The sequence below is a fragment of the Hesperophylax consimilis genome, chromosome 24 (genome assembly GCF_061612785.1).
Source record: "Hesperophylax consimilis isolate HC1 chromosome 24, BYU_Hcon_1.0, whole genome shotgun sequence".
NCBI lineage: Eukaryota > Metazoa > Arthropoda > Insecta > Trichoptera > Limnephilidae > Hesperophylax > Hesperophylax consimilis.
This window is the reverse complement of record NC_142859.1, coordinates 630,752-645,875: the sequence shown is the minus strand read 5'-3', so window position 1 is coordinate 645,875 and position 15,124 is coordinate 630,752. Positions and strand designations below refer to the sequence as shown.

Genomic DNA, 15,124 nt, shown 5'->3' with positions numbered 1-15,124 from the left:
ACGGACCCCGTTGTAATAAAAAATCCGCGTTACAAGCATGCGGCCCCAGCTGCAATAAAAATTCCACGTAACAGGCATGCGGCTCAAGTTATAATAAATATTCCGAGTTACGAGCATGCGGACTCGGCTGTTATAAAAAATCCGCGTAACAAGCATGCGGCCCCAGCTGTAATAAAAATTCCACTTAACAAGCATGCGGCCTCAACTATAATAAAAATGTAATGAACAACCGTATTAATTTTATGATCACTATGCCCCACACAACTTGACATGAATAATCCGTTTCCATATGTGGCATGTTTTGATCTTTGATAAAAGCTAAGTCTAAAGAATTTAATACTTTAAATGCAAAACTAAAAAGCGATAATTGTATGAAAGTTGTGAAATACGTCACGCAAAGGAATTAAAACATTTTTGTAAAGCCACTTCAATTTATAAAATGCTATTTTTTGATCCCGTACGAGTCGTAACTGACCGTAACCGGGGTCTGTATTACCCCAAAAGGTTATTATTTATTTGCGTCCTTAACGGTTTTAGACTTTTGTATAGTATGACTTACGGTATAAGAGAAACTATATAAAATTAAGAAATGCGTAAGTAATATAGAGCCTTATGAGCGAATAAAACAACAAAGAATAGAACGTAGAAGTTAAGAACACATAACAAGTAAAGTACGTAACAAAACAAACAATAGAAACCTGTCTAAGTAAGACAATATTGCTGTGAAAAATATACGCATTGAGTACCGACATAAAATCAACTAATAAGATATCACTTTTTACTGTAGGTGTTCAACGCTAGATATTTGAAAGGCGGCGAGAATTCTTTAAAAAATTTCTAAAGACTTTCTAAAACTATTTAAAAAAATATATATTGTATCTTCACCTTTTTGAACACCTTTTTTTCACATTGTATAATTTGTATGACTATCTTAACACGGGCATTAGACTAGTATGGAAGTTGAAATTGTAATGTTTAAAAATCTATAAAATAAAAATTATGCGCAGCAACGAGATGTTTTAAAAGCAAATTTGTACCGAAAATTATTTTGCAAGAATCAGCAGATTTTTTTCGATGATTATCGGTTTTAAGTAGTTATTAATATAAGTTTATTTTTCAAATTACCCACATCAGTCACAGTAATTGTTTGAAATTATAATTTTTGTTATATAAAAACATATTAATTAAAAAATAATTTTAACTTTAGCCACAGGCGTTTAATGAATGACATAATTATATTAAGTTGCGGTCGCTAAGCTCTTAATTCGATCCTTCGATTAATTATTTTAGAAATAGCGCAAAATTTATAAAAGTATCAAAGAAAAGACCATAAAATTTTTCAAGGTTTTTTTTCTCCCTCTTTTAATCTCCGATTGAACTCTCATTGAGATGAGGCCACAAACCACTACTGACATGTTTGGAGGGGATATCTGAGCTTTTAGATTATTTCCGTAGCGTATTTACTGACGATCTCCGTGATGGAAAGGTAATATTGAATATAGGCCAAGAGATCTCGGGTTCAAAACTTTGTTGAACACTTATTGAGATGAGGCCACAAACCACTACTGACATGATTGGAGGGGATATCTGAGCTTTTAGATTGTTTCCGTAGCGTATTAACTGAGGATCTCAGTGGTGGAAAGGTAAGGACAAATATAGGCCAAGAGATCTCGGGTTCAAATCCCTGTGGTGATTCAAATTTGAGAATTTCACGTAAATAACAATTTATTTATTTTTAATAGGCAGGTATTCAGAAGGACATTAAGATTTGCAAGATTTTCTCACTGTCTACCTGTGTACGTGGTCTGTCGGTGCACATAATGCAGATTGGGACTTGCCAAACGTTCTTCTTCCATTTTATCATTTCCCTTTTTGTACATTTTTTAAAATCACAATGATTTGAGATATAACAGTCCCACTTACTGCAAGTGTTCAATATTGCATTGAATAAAAGAGTCCAAAGCCATTTAAAGAAATATTTATTCTTTCACAGGCAGGCTTTCCGATGGTGCCCCCGATATATGGAAACTTGAAAAATACTGTGGATTAGGTAAAAAAAATGGGCAATTTATTGAATGGTATACACAGAATTCAATACTATAAAGTGTAATATTTATTGTGAGCTTTTGAGAAAATTCTATATCTTTTTCTTTTACGCTGTCAATAGTTGCGTTTAATTAAATTACACAAAACATCGAAACAAAACTCACGAGGTTGACTTTTGTTTGTTCAAAAATGACCCCAAATTGGAAAATTTAGACAATGTTACAACTGTCTTTGTCAAAATAAGAGAAGACTATGTTTGATACGATGCACGCATGTGAATGAAGTAAGTAGTGTGTGCCAAAACAGAGTTGTGTGAATATCTATCATCTCTGTCTATTGCAGAGGATGGTGTGATTATTGATTAATAAGTCAGCCTTAGAAAGCCTGATGAAAGTCAAGTTGAGGAGAATTTAAATTAGGTAATAATGGGAAAGTTGATGCTTTTTGGATCTGATCACCAAGCACATTTCAAGAAATGTTTCAATTCTGAACGGTAGTTCCTTACTAAAAATCACTCTAGAAGGAGGAACTAATCGACTTGCAATGAAGATAATCGTGGCTCTATGTACCTAAACTTGCTGCTCATCAAGATGCAATGATAGCCATGTTCGGTGGAATTATCAAAAATAACCAGTTGCATTGTACTAAATATGTATGCTGATATAAACGATGCTTCTAACGTATCCAACTTTCATGCGCCATATCCAGGTTATCTCTTACAAAATGTAGTTTTAATATAGGTAATGCATAACTCCATTGATATCAATTGATAACCAATACCTGAAAACTTCAGCCGTAGTCACGACTTAATTGCTCAAGATTACAAACGTCAGAAAAGATTATTATTGTTATTAATACTTTAGCAGTTTTTTAGACATTAGTTTGTAAGATGTGCCTTACTGGATACTTACTCGTGCTGAGGCCCTCAATTTCCATGTTTATTAGATATGTACAAAATATAACGTATGTAAATTAAATCGGCTTTAATTAAATTAAATTAAAGAAATTTAATTAAATATTGAGAAATTTTGTTACATAAATTTAAAAAATGTGATTATTTCAATAAAAGGGTTCAGTTTTATGCAGTAATAACTTTATTCTTCTTCTTACAAATGCACACATTGACAGGTCTCTTCTTAGTAAAAAACAATAGGACAAGGTTAAACAGTATTGCCAACAAAAAAAATGTTTACAGATACCATAGCCAACCTAAGATAATTGCATTTATATTGCCATATTCTAACACCCCTTCTCAATGTAAATACAGTTGTTAAACATAAACAAACTAATAATAATTCCTATTTTAACATTGATTATGTTATACAGTTTTGCCCATAACACTACACTTATTTAAATGTTTTACAATCAGCTCTCTGCTTAAAGCTTTTGTTAATATGTCAGCCGGTTGCAAATTTGTGTGGTGTTATGGTCAAAACTGTATAACATAATTAATGTTAAAATATGAATTATTATTAGTTTGTTTATATTCAACAACTGTATTTACATTGATAAGGGGTGTTAGAATATGGCAATATAAATGCAATTATCTAACAAAAAAATTATAATATTGGTGATTTTCTCAACTATCATACTAGGCTCATGCCCGTATATTTGTTACACCTCACAAGAGCACCCACCAATGTAAAGGAAGGGGAGCTATGTCGCCAACTAGCTGGGTAGCCTTGTGAGGCAGGTTAAGACACCGGCTGTAGGGAAAGATGTATTAATGCAGATCTTGAAGGCGTCCGGATTATATGAAGGAGAAAAAACAGATGCCAGTAACTCGTTCCACATACAAACCGTCTTATATAAAAATGAGTGAAAGAAGTGGCCCTTTCTCATGAATCTAACTCAACTATGAATGGATACTCCGCTCGTGTACCTCAAGTATCACGCACGTGCACCGGTACATTAAGGATCAATGCTGCTAGCTCCTTAGAACAGGCTCTATTACAATATCTGTAGAAAAGACTCAGCAATCAGCATGCCCACATTGCGTCTATTCATTAGAGATGGCAATTGGTCTGTTAACATTGGATTGTCAATCAGACGGACTGTTCTCCTTTGTGGGGCTCTAGCCCAGAGGTGGCTCCCAAATAATATTTATATGATTTATATTTAAAAAAAAAACTAATGGCAGTTATAACAAATCAGGCAATATTTGTATGATTATGAGGTACTGTTCTGTATAATAATGTGCACTTTGTATTTGTTTTATTCTTTACAGGTACACATTTTTCGTAATTTCGCCTTTTTTGTTCTCATATTGATACATTATTGACATCTGTGTTTAAAATTTTAAATGCCAATCGCTCTGTAGATAATTAAGCATTCATTTCGTAGTAATTGGCAGGACTCCGTTGGTACAGTTTTTTCCTGATATTTACGATTGAAATTTTGTTATATTTCAGCGTCATTGAATTTTTTTAAAATAGCGTGTGGTTCGGGAATTGACAAGCTTGTTCGTAAAATGCGTGGTGGGCGGCTAACATCAGCCCAAATTGAAATAAAATATATTATGGTCATAAGTATGATAAATGTAAAACTTTTCTTAATCCAATTATAAAAAAAAGAAAAAAAATGGTTTTTATAAAAAAAATATTTTTATATCCTCGTTTAATCATATTATTATTATTTTTTAAAAAACTGCACATATTTTTTGCATACCTTAATTCAATGAACGAGTAAATTTAAAAAAATTGTTTCGTTTGCATGTTTAGTTTAAAAGTTATGTAAGATTTAGTACACCACTGCAGATTTAAAACATCGGTACAAAACAATTCGGAGGCCAATGGATGTAGTACGTGAAATTTTTTTTTCTTTTTTGTTGTTGTTGAATGCATTTTGGCATTTATAGTGTCATTATTCAAAGCTTATTGAAATGGTTTTTTATGTTTCGTGCTAATGTTATCGAACTTGTCTAAAAATTCTAGTTTTTGTTAGTTAAAATTTGGTTTTTTGTTCAAAAATCTACTAAGTTATGTATTTTATGTTAACTTGGCGTGGTTTATATTTAGCGCGATTTTTAAGAACAGAGAAATGATGTTAAAAGAATGATGCTATCGAATTATTTTTATGAATTTCTAACAGTTGATATATTTCATTACTCTTTATTAACTTAAAAACAAAATAAAACACTATTGAAAATCCTGCTATTAATTTTTAAACAATCCTTATATAAATGTATGAATCATCTATTGCAATTCCAACCAATGCCAGAAAGAATGGTTTTAGTCGGTTAGCTTACATATTTATGTGTGTACTTCATTTCCAAGTAACAGCATTGTGTTCGAACCCTTTGGCGCTCCGAGTTATCTCAATGATTGTGTAAATAAAGAGAATAAGTCTAATTCTCACTCAACTGATTTAGTTTTCTTTACAACATAAAAAAATTAGACCTAAATGAGCATCTTGCATGATTTTTTTACTGGCTAAGAAAAAATCAAGTGAATATATTTTTGCTTACAGAATTCGACATTACCTATTTGAAAACAATCTGGTTACAAGATTCATATTTTCCCATAATTTCTTACTTAAAGGTTAAAAACACAATAGTTTTCCCCCACCTCCATGCAAATAATGTCCAATTCTCAAAATAAAATAATATAATTTATCTAATGGCATGGTATTTTATGAATACAATGACCGGTCGGTGGCTGAGTTGACATAGTGTTTGGGTCCTGTGTTCAATTCTTTGGCTGGCTAAGTTCTCAATTAAAACACAAGCAACATTTCCGCTTGCGGTAGTAGGAGAATTTATAATATTGTCAGGTTATTCGTAACCCGGGAATGTTTTTCTTTCAACAATGTCATGAATTTTAAAAATAATTTCACATTGTAAATTTATGTTTAAATGTTAGGTTTGTATGCAGTGACTAGTAGGTTTAACTACCAACCTACCTCCCAAAGACCTTTCTTACTGACTAATTTTAAATCTCACAAAATTTCTAAGCTCTAAACAAGAAGCTGTTAGACTTATTACACAACCGGAGTATTGTGTTTGCAATGATGCCTTTCAACAAGGGCAATGTTAATATTGACCCATTTCTAAACCGTAATAAAAAACCAAAATAAAAATTACAACCTCCAAATGCAGTCCTTATATTTACTGTTAATAAATTTGCATTGTTAATGTCCTCTTAAAATTTAAACGTTAGTTTTATGAAAAATATGCAATGAACACGGCAGGATGCGTTTGAAATGTTTCTATAAGGTCAAAGTTCTTAATACATTTATGTATTTTAACTTTAAATATGAGATATTTCCATTTACCTTGAGTATTGTTGTTGTTGTTGGAGCCAAAAGTTGTAAACATACTGTTGTGTTCGCACAAACAGGTCTCCAACTCGTCGTGGAAGGAGTTTTATAAATAAAAGGTTCTTTTATATTTATCAAGGATTTATTAATACTCTGCGTATTATATTGGTGACTTGATAGTCGACCTAACTAGAAGCTGACTAATTGGAATCTGCAACAGTGAGATTAGACCCTTTTTCTGAGTTGTGTGATCGTGGAGATGACAATACATTTCGGCTTAGGCTGATTGGTAGTTCCCTTTGAATTTGTATTTAACTGAAATAAATCGATTTTAAGAAGATGAAGTATTTTCCTGCGTTCCATTATTGCGTACCACGATGGTAAAAATGGTATCATATTTTGTCGACCTCTTACTCCAACATTTAAATATTTTCCAGACTTTACGCAGAGTTTTTTGAAATCTCACATATATTGTCTGGCAGTGACCTTTTTCTTGTGTTGAAAGTCAAGTGTGCAAAGTTTCACTCTTGTCTGCCTCAAATTCACTTTTTTTTTATAAATATGAATAGGTGAAAAACCTTTTGATAGTTGGTTTAAATTTCCACATTTTTTGACAAGTATAATATCTCGATTTAAATTTAAAATTTTGACACTATAATGAAATGTAGTACAGCAAAAACAACCTACGTGGTCTACGGAAGGCTACCAGAGTTTTTAGAAAATGTATAAACTACGGCTGTTCAAAGACCACAAAAAGAAACCTCCCTGGTATACCAAATACTTGGTATAAAAATGCTTCAATGTCGATAATTAAAAAAAAATAATATTAAATATATACTAATTATAAACTGGAAAAAAATGGAAAAAATTATGCAAGTGGCTCATTTTAAACATCGGGAGTTTTGACGTGAAACCACTTGTTTTGTTCTAAGGTGACCATAAATTTGCCAAGGCTATATAAATTTTATACGAGAACCGTGTTGCTACGTGATTTTGTATGGATGTTTATTCAGTGTTATTATTTATTTACAGCAACTACAGATGTCGCACATTGCTTATCGTGGGAAAGTAATAAAAAAAGGTTCAATTTATTTGAGGCAGTCAATTTCCTACATTATTAGAAGGAACGATTGAAATAGTTGTCGGTAGTGTAACCCAAAAAGCAAGCAAATTTAAGAACAAAAGTTTATGAGGTTGAACTAGTCCATTGAATAAAGTTCATATATAATAATGATTTGATTTCTTCGCACTTTGATAATATCCCTCCACACCTTACTGTTTTTGTTCACATTTGGTAAAATCTGAAAAAATTTGTGTTTGGTTTGTTGATGTGTCTACCTACACCTACGTGTTTAACCCTCTCACTCCGGATTGAAGAGTTTATCTCACTTCCCCCAAACGGTAATCGATTGTTTAATCCTAAAAAACTATTCTGTAATTGATATACCCTAAATATATATTTTAAGTGTAGAGAATAATGCCGACAAAATTACTCTATCATTCTGACTATAGACATGGCGTGACTCAAGTATTGGTTTACCGAAACCATATATTTGTTAATTATCCCAAACTAGGCAAATGCCCGTATTATGGTGGTTTCATACATAAGAACATATAAAAACAATAATACAATCTTATACATATATCGTAATACGGTAATACAAAAACAAATAAATATGTTTACTATTGTAGGGATAAAGTCAGAATGATTTCACTTTAGGGTCTTTCTTCAGTCATACAATAATTTCTTCTGCCTAAAGAATATAAGGGTGTCTTTCTTAACCTTACTCATTAAGCATACATCAGGTTTGCATTATTTACGAATCTTCACATTTTTCTTAATTTATAATTTCACCTCACATTCGCCTAAGATATCTCACTTTTACAGCATTTAGTCTACTTCTGAGCCTCACTGCTGAACATCAGGGTAGGAACCAGCACTCTATTGTGGACTGCTAGCTTCGCTTCGCTGTGGACCTCAACGCACTTACCCATTGAACGTTTTTTTCCATCTGACTTGAAAAAGTTTACTCCTACTTTCCGTATCTTAGGCAGACAGTAAAAAAGAATACACCTTTCCAAACATATTCAATACAGTCTTTCTTCCTGGTCACACCCGGCAGTAATAAAACCCTCCCTTGCTCTCTGCGGCCGGGGGTTTTTACGACTGAGAGAATGGTTCTGTTTGGTTTAATGTCTGTGTCACGTTATGTTTTGGAGATAAAATGGAAATCCGCACGTAAACACAACACGTGGCGAGTCACAGTGCCTGCCTACCAGCAACTACGGAGGAGTGATGCTGATTTTAGTGCCCGGTCTAATCAAGAATAATCTGAAGCAGTGTTTTTCGAAATTATAACAATGACCCTTTTAGAGACAGAGAGTACCGGCTTATTTTACGTTTGATTTATATTATTATTATGTTTAAAGAAATATTAATGCAACAACAAAAAATATTTTTGTTGCATTAATATAATTTTTTATCTTTTTTCTCTTTCCCTTGTCTTATAGGACTGTGCAAAGTGAAAAAAAATGAAACATGTTAATGACGTTAATTTAATTATCAACAAAAATATAGGAAAAAAAATCTTATCAGAGAAAACATAAGAAACTAGTGTCGTTGGTTTTCTAATCATAGAAAATATGGGAAACTTGTAATGTTGTTTTTTATCGTGGAAAATATGGGAAACATATTATTGGCGTTGATTTTCTTATCGTAGAAAATATGAGAAACATGTTAATAATGTTGATTTTCTCATCGTAGAAAATATAGGAAATTTGTGACGATGATTTTCTTATCATAGCAAATACAAGGAAAACGTAAATGATATTGATTTTCTTATCATAACCGAATAATACATCCATATCGCTGTGGAAGAACAATCTCGCGCTGGGTTTTACGCAGAGTCTGTTTCCATATGCATTTCTTTCACAATAACTACAGTGAAATAAGTTGTTCGTAGCAAATAATTTCTTTCGTTTCTAATAAACTTGACACTAAGTAAATTCTAACTTCATTCTTTGTACATTGTAGGTTCGTATTCCAACGAAAAAAATACACAGGCGTGAATTACACGTGTGGGAAATTAATCATAAGAAAAATTACACGTGATGAAAATACACACCGTTTTTTGGTTATCTGTTATATTTTTGATCTGATGTTCTTCAAAACTTCGCATGAACTACCCTGTACATGTTATCGAAGTCAGTCAATGCCGAACCTCAAAACCAACACTTATTTACTTCGAGGTTCGTAATAATGGAATCTTTAATGATGCGTGACGAAAATGGTGTAAAATTCTGAATCGGATTTATGAGCCGTTACGAAAAATACGGCAGTATTCAAATTCTGTTAGATCATTTGTACACACGAGGCGTGACTAATTGAATAATAAAATTTCACACTGAGCTGTCGGATTAACCCTTTAAATTGATGGTTTCATTTCGTAACGTGTCGTTAAGATAGCTAATATTGAAATAAGCTTTTTTTGCTTTTATGAACGGAACTTTGAATGCAAAAGCCAGTAGGTACCCACGCTCGTTCACGATCGATGGTTTTACACTCATGCGAACATGTGTCAACGTGTATCTTCTCGCTCAATGCTTTTTTGTTCGATATTTTGATCGATGCAAAAAAAGGTCCAAGGTCAAGTATTCCGGTCCGATTCAAGGTCCGTAATTTTTCTTGCTCAATGTTCGACAGAAATCAACGATTTGACTAAGCCTCTTGGTGGTATATCTATAGTGTCTTGTGTCGAGCTGCTCGAGCTCTACTTCTAAGTCAACATGTTCGATCAAGCTAAACCGTTGAGAATGAACATACATATTGTGTACCCAGCATACTGCTTTATTTCTTGATGCAAATATTATAGATACTCATTTTGACTGTTTTCACTGTTCTTTTTGCTAATTTGTTCTTTTTCTATACAACTTACACATAGGTACTCATCAATATTTGGTCTATGTAGGTACTACAATGAAACCTAAAACAAAAGAACAAATTAACAAAAAATGTAAGTACATAAATTTCATTTAACTTTTTGTGTATCATATATTGATTTATAAATATAAATATCTTTTAAATAAATGTTTCATTCCTAAACATAATATAAATAAATAATAAAAAATGGGTGTGTCAAGCCTACGCAAGACAGAAGTGAAACTTCTAGTATTCTTCTCTCTCTCTCTTTTCATTTCATTCTCTCTTTTTTTCTGTCTATTGACATATTTATAAGTAGCATGTGATAAAAAAAATTAAAAGTTATAAAAAAAGAAAAAAAAAAATTAGTTTAAGCGGGGATCGAACCTCGGTTCTTCACGACCACAGTCGTGCGCTCTGCCTGTAGACAGCGAAGATGAGTTAGGAGAGTGAGTTAAACTAGGTATATAATATTAGCTAGGCTCCTATAGCGAAATGATCCCTTTTTTTCGTCACGGTCATGAGTCGGTTTTACTCCGGTCCTCGAAATTGCATGACGCGCGTAAAGAAGTTTCACTTCAAAAAATTCCTCCAAATTTATGGATATAATTACGATCTTTTTCAAGCGCGTATGTAATGATTATTTTTATCAACGTCGCATACACCTTGCTAATGTTTTCAGTATTATTAGGGCTTTTTTATACTAATTTTCATATATTTATTGGCAGGTAGAGTAGAAATTAATATTTTTTAGCGTTTGCCAACGACCATACCATGTTGAACACACCGGTTCTCGTCCGATCACCGAAGTTAAGCAACATTGGGCGCGGTCAGTACTTGGATGGGTGACCGCTTGGGAACACCGCGTGCCGTTGGCCCATTTTTTATGGTAATTTCATGTTTTTTTTTATTTTTTTATCGTTACTATAATTAATAATATCATAAAATTCTTTAACTTTTCAAGTATGCTACAGGCCTAAAATATTACTTAGTGGATTGATATTATGGTCAACCATTGAAAAAAAAAATTCCTACAAAGTTATGGATGTAATTACGATCTTTTTCAAGCGCGTATGTAATGATTATTTTTATCAACGTCGCACACACCTTGCTAATGTTTTCAGTATTATTAGGGCTTTTTTATACTAATTTTCATATATTTATTTGCAGGTAGAATAGAAATTAATATTGTTTAGCGTTTGCCAACGACCATACCATGTTGAACACACCGGTTCTCGTCCGATCACCGAAGTTAAGCAACATTGGGCGCGGTCAGTACTTGGATGGGTGACCGCTTGGGAACACCGCGTGCCGTTGGCCCATTTTTTATGGTAATTTTATGTTTTTTTTTATTTTTTTATCGTTAACATCATAAAAAATTTTATATCATTCTTTAACTTTTCAATTATTCTACAGGCCTAAAATATTACTTAGTGGATTGATATTATCGTCAACCATTGAAAAAAAAAAAGGCGTTAAAAACAAAAAAATAATTTGCCATAGCCGAGAATCGAACTCGGATCAACTGCTTGGAAAGCAACTATGCTGACCATTACACCACCAACGCCAGTTGTCGAGATGAGCTAAGAAGCATTTATATTTTACTTCAAAACTTTGACTAGATCAAATGAACTTTAATCGGTCCCGCATTTTCGTTTCGGTCATGAGTTGGTTTTACTCCGGTCCACGAAATTGCATGACGCGCGTAAAGAAGTTTCACTTCAAAAATAAAATAAAATATAATGTAGAATTTTATTTTTATTTATTGAAACACTTACATTTCACCTCAATTTATTCTTATTTCAATACACCAACCGTTTCGGAAAATCTGTGTTACATAACGATTTTTTTAATTTGAAAAAAAACATGTATTTGTTACAAATTTGGTAATAATTTTGAAAATTGCATCCATTTTTCTGGTTTTATTTAATTCAATTGAATTTTTATTACATTTAGTTAGGTAGATATGTATCACTTACATAAAATTTCCATTTTTCGTGACCAATGCTTTCTGTATTTCTCGTCCCATTTCCTTGTTTTTCATAATTTTTACGTTTTTGCTTTTGAATTCATTAACCATGAATTCAATGTCATAATACTCACACGCACTATATTAATCGATAATTCGCTTAAATCTCAGAGATTCAGCTTCCTTACCGCTTAATATCGCCTTGTAGTGAAATTAAAAAGCTTTATTATAGGTCTGAACCTGCGACCTCTGCATTTTTATCCTAGGACTTTTCAGAAATCACCATCTTTAAAATGCACAATTCCTTCGATGTCAGGAAATTTCTGTTAACGTAAAAGTGAAAAAGTATTATCAACACGACACCAACTTTTCTTATTTCCAGAACCAATTTTATAGACATTTTGATATAAAAATTTCCGTTGAAAGGTAACTACGAAAATGTTACAAAAATATTATTTCATGTTTTTTCGAACTGAGCGAATTTTAGGACAGGTTACATGAAAACCCTTTTCTTAGATATGACATTGAAAATCTCCAAGTTTCCCCAAAACCTTTCCATACAAGCTTTCGAAAAGGGTTAAATAAGGTTATATAATATTATTATACACAACGGATTCTTTACAAACTAACTGTAACTGGCCCCGGAATCGAAAAAAGTTTTGGTAAAGGAAAGAAAATATTTAATTCGCGGAATCAGCATGTCTGGTATAAAGAACCTTCAACTTACAAAAAACAAATTATAAATAATATACCAACACATTACTAATCGTATTGTGACCAGCTGTCGTGTAACCGAGTTGCTCTCTTATGTAGATGCTTTGGAGTACCTGAGTTCGATGAACAGAGCGGTAATAACTTGGTTTAGAGAAGTCTCCTTTTAAATCGACTGTTTCGCTTTACGTCTGTCTGTAAAGATTGTGGCCGTTTTAATGGTTCAGTAAAGATTATTTCTCCACTGTGGAAACGTTGTGCTTATTTCCTTCTAGATGGTGGCCGTTTTAACGGTTCATCAAATATTCTTTGATGAAATCAATGGTATGGCATGGTAAATGGTATTCTGTCAAATTGTTATTTAGTATGAATTTGGTTTTTAAATCATGCCTCGTCTGGAGCCCCAAAAGTATGAAAAAAACTTGATTGTGGAGAAATGGGCAGTCCTTTTGAGATATCTTCCATTTAAGATATAAGAATCTTTCAGACGGACTACCTAACGAAATAAGAATATCAGTTGGGCTTTCCTAGCTCTAGTGTATTTCTATGAAAGATGCGCTGAGGGACTAGCATCATTGATCATTATCACTGGTGCGCAGTCGGGAAACACGACAAACGCGCAGTTAATATTTTTAAACGGTTGACATTTAAAATGCCTCGAGAAGTACAAAATTATTAACGACCATCAGTACGGATTCCGGTAAAACCGCTCATGCGGTGATCTTCTCGCGCGTGTCACGAATGTTTGGGAGGGGTGCCTGGGACATTACTGACCCAAATGGTTGCACTGGATATTTCCAAGGCCTTAACCGGGTTCGGCACCGAGGACTTGTGAACAAACTGAGTTTTTATGGACTAACCGCATCCTTGTTTGGATGGATTGACGACTTTTTGAAGGAAAGGTCGATTAAAACGGTTGCTGATGGTTTCACATCTTCCTTACATTCAATAAATGCTGGCGTCCGATGGAGATTGATTCTGTCTCCGACTTTGGTTTGCTGCACATCAATATTATAGTCAACAAGCAGGTATAGTTGTCGTTTTAATATTTATCTGCGTAAGAAAAGTTAGTGTCTCAAATGCAAAATGAAATAACTTTTTATATAATCATCTTCTGTCATCTTCAAATTAATTTTCTTCTGTTTTGTTTACAACTAGATAATTGGAATATATTTATATTTTATTCAAATATCGACGAAAATTTGCTAAGAAATTTCCTTGGAGAATTTCGTTACCGTGTAATAATCGAATATTGTGGCCTACAAACAGAGATATTTATGTTCAATTACAATAATTCTGGGGCCTAACTTAATACATAATTCAAATCTCAGATTGAATTTACATTAATTACCATTCTAAAGTTTACCTTGTGCTTGATTTGTCTTACATTTCGGAATATAGGTAACTGAATACTAACTACTCGTATATACCTAAGAGTAACAGACATTATAATATTATTTTATTTTTTTGAATAACTTAATAAGTAAAACCTCAAATTGTAATATTTGATTACTTAAGACAATGTTAGCGATTCCTAAAAGAAAATCTGAAACAGAAAGATCTGAAAAAGATACGGTCACATCTAGGACTCAAATGCAGGACCCTTGCCTTGCAAAGCAAGGATATCACTGGCATTGTCTTCATTAAGGAAATTATAGTATTAAATCATCGAAGAAGATTATATCATCAACTCTCAATGAAAATACGAAACAGACGAAGATCATAGACATGGCGGATCTAGACTCGAAATAAATGATCTGGATTCGGGTTCCAGTTGCGACCGTTACCTTTTTATTTTCTGTATAATTACCGAATAATTAACAAATCCCGTTATAAGCGTGATGAACAACTGTCTCGACATCCTAACATACGTGTTTTATTGATAGTTTGTTAGGACATCTGTCAATTCATTCGTCAAAGGCCTGCGGTCATATTTTTAAACAAATATTAATAAAACAAAAAAAATTTGGCCTATTTTTTTATAAATTAGTAATATTTTATATTAGCTGACAAACTGCCTTGGGAGATTAGCGGGTGCTTGTAACGAAAATAAAAGTTTTCTCCGTGGAGTTGTTGATATTATCTTCTTAAATGGTAATATTTTACAATAAGGTTTAGAGTTATACTGAAGATTTGTTAGAAGGTGAGCATTGAAGGATTTACCACCGCGTAGTGGCTACATTGCAAACCGTGGATTTTTGGGTCTCTGCGGGTGCTAAACC

The 15,124-nt window shown here is 32.8% G+C and overlaps 2 non-coding genes across 2 annotated transcripts; both read left to right on the top strand.

Annotated features, from left to right (window-relative positions):
- The first annotated feature begins 10,981 nt into the window (after window positions 1–10,981).
- Window positions 10,982–11,100, top strand: LOC149411786 (5S ribosomal RNA). Its single transcript, XR_016304747.1, has one exon. It is a non-coding gene; the product is annotated as a 5S ribosomal RNA (ribosomal RNA).
- Window positions 11,101–11,423: 323 nt separating this feature from the next.
- LOC149411785 (5S ribosomal RNA) lies at window positions 11,424–11,542 on the top strand. The gene has a single exon (XR_016304730.1). It is a non-coding gene; the product is annotated as a 5S ribosomal RNA (ribosomal RNA).
- Window positions 11,543–15,124: the final 3,582 nt, after the last annotated feature.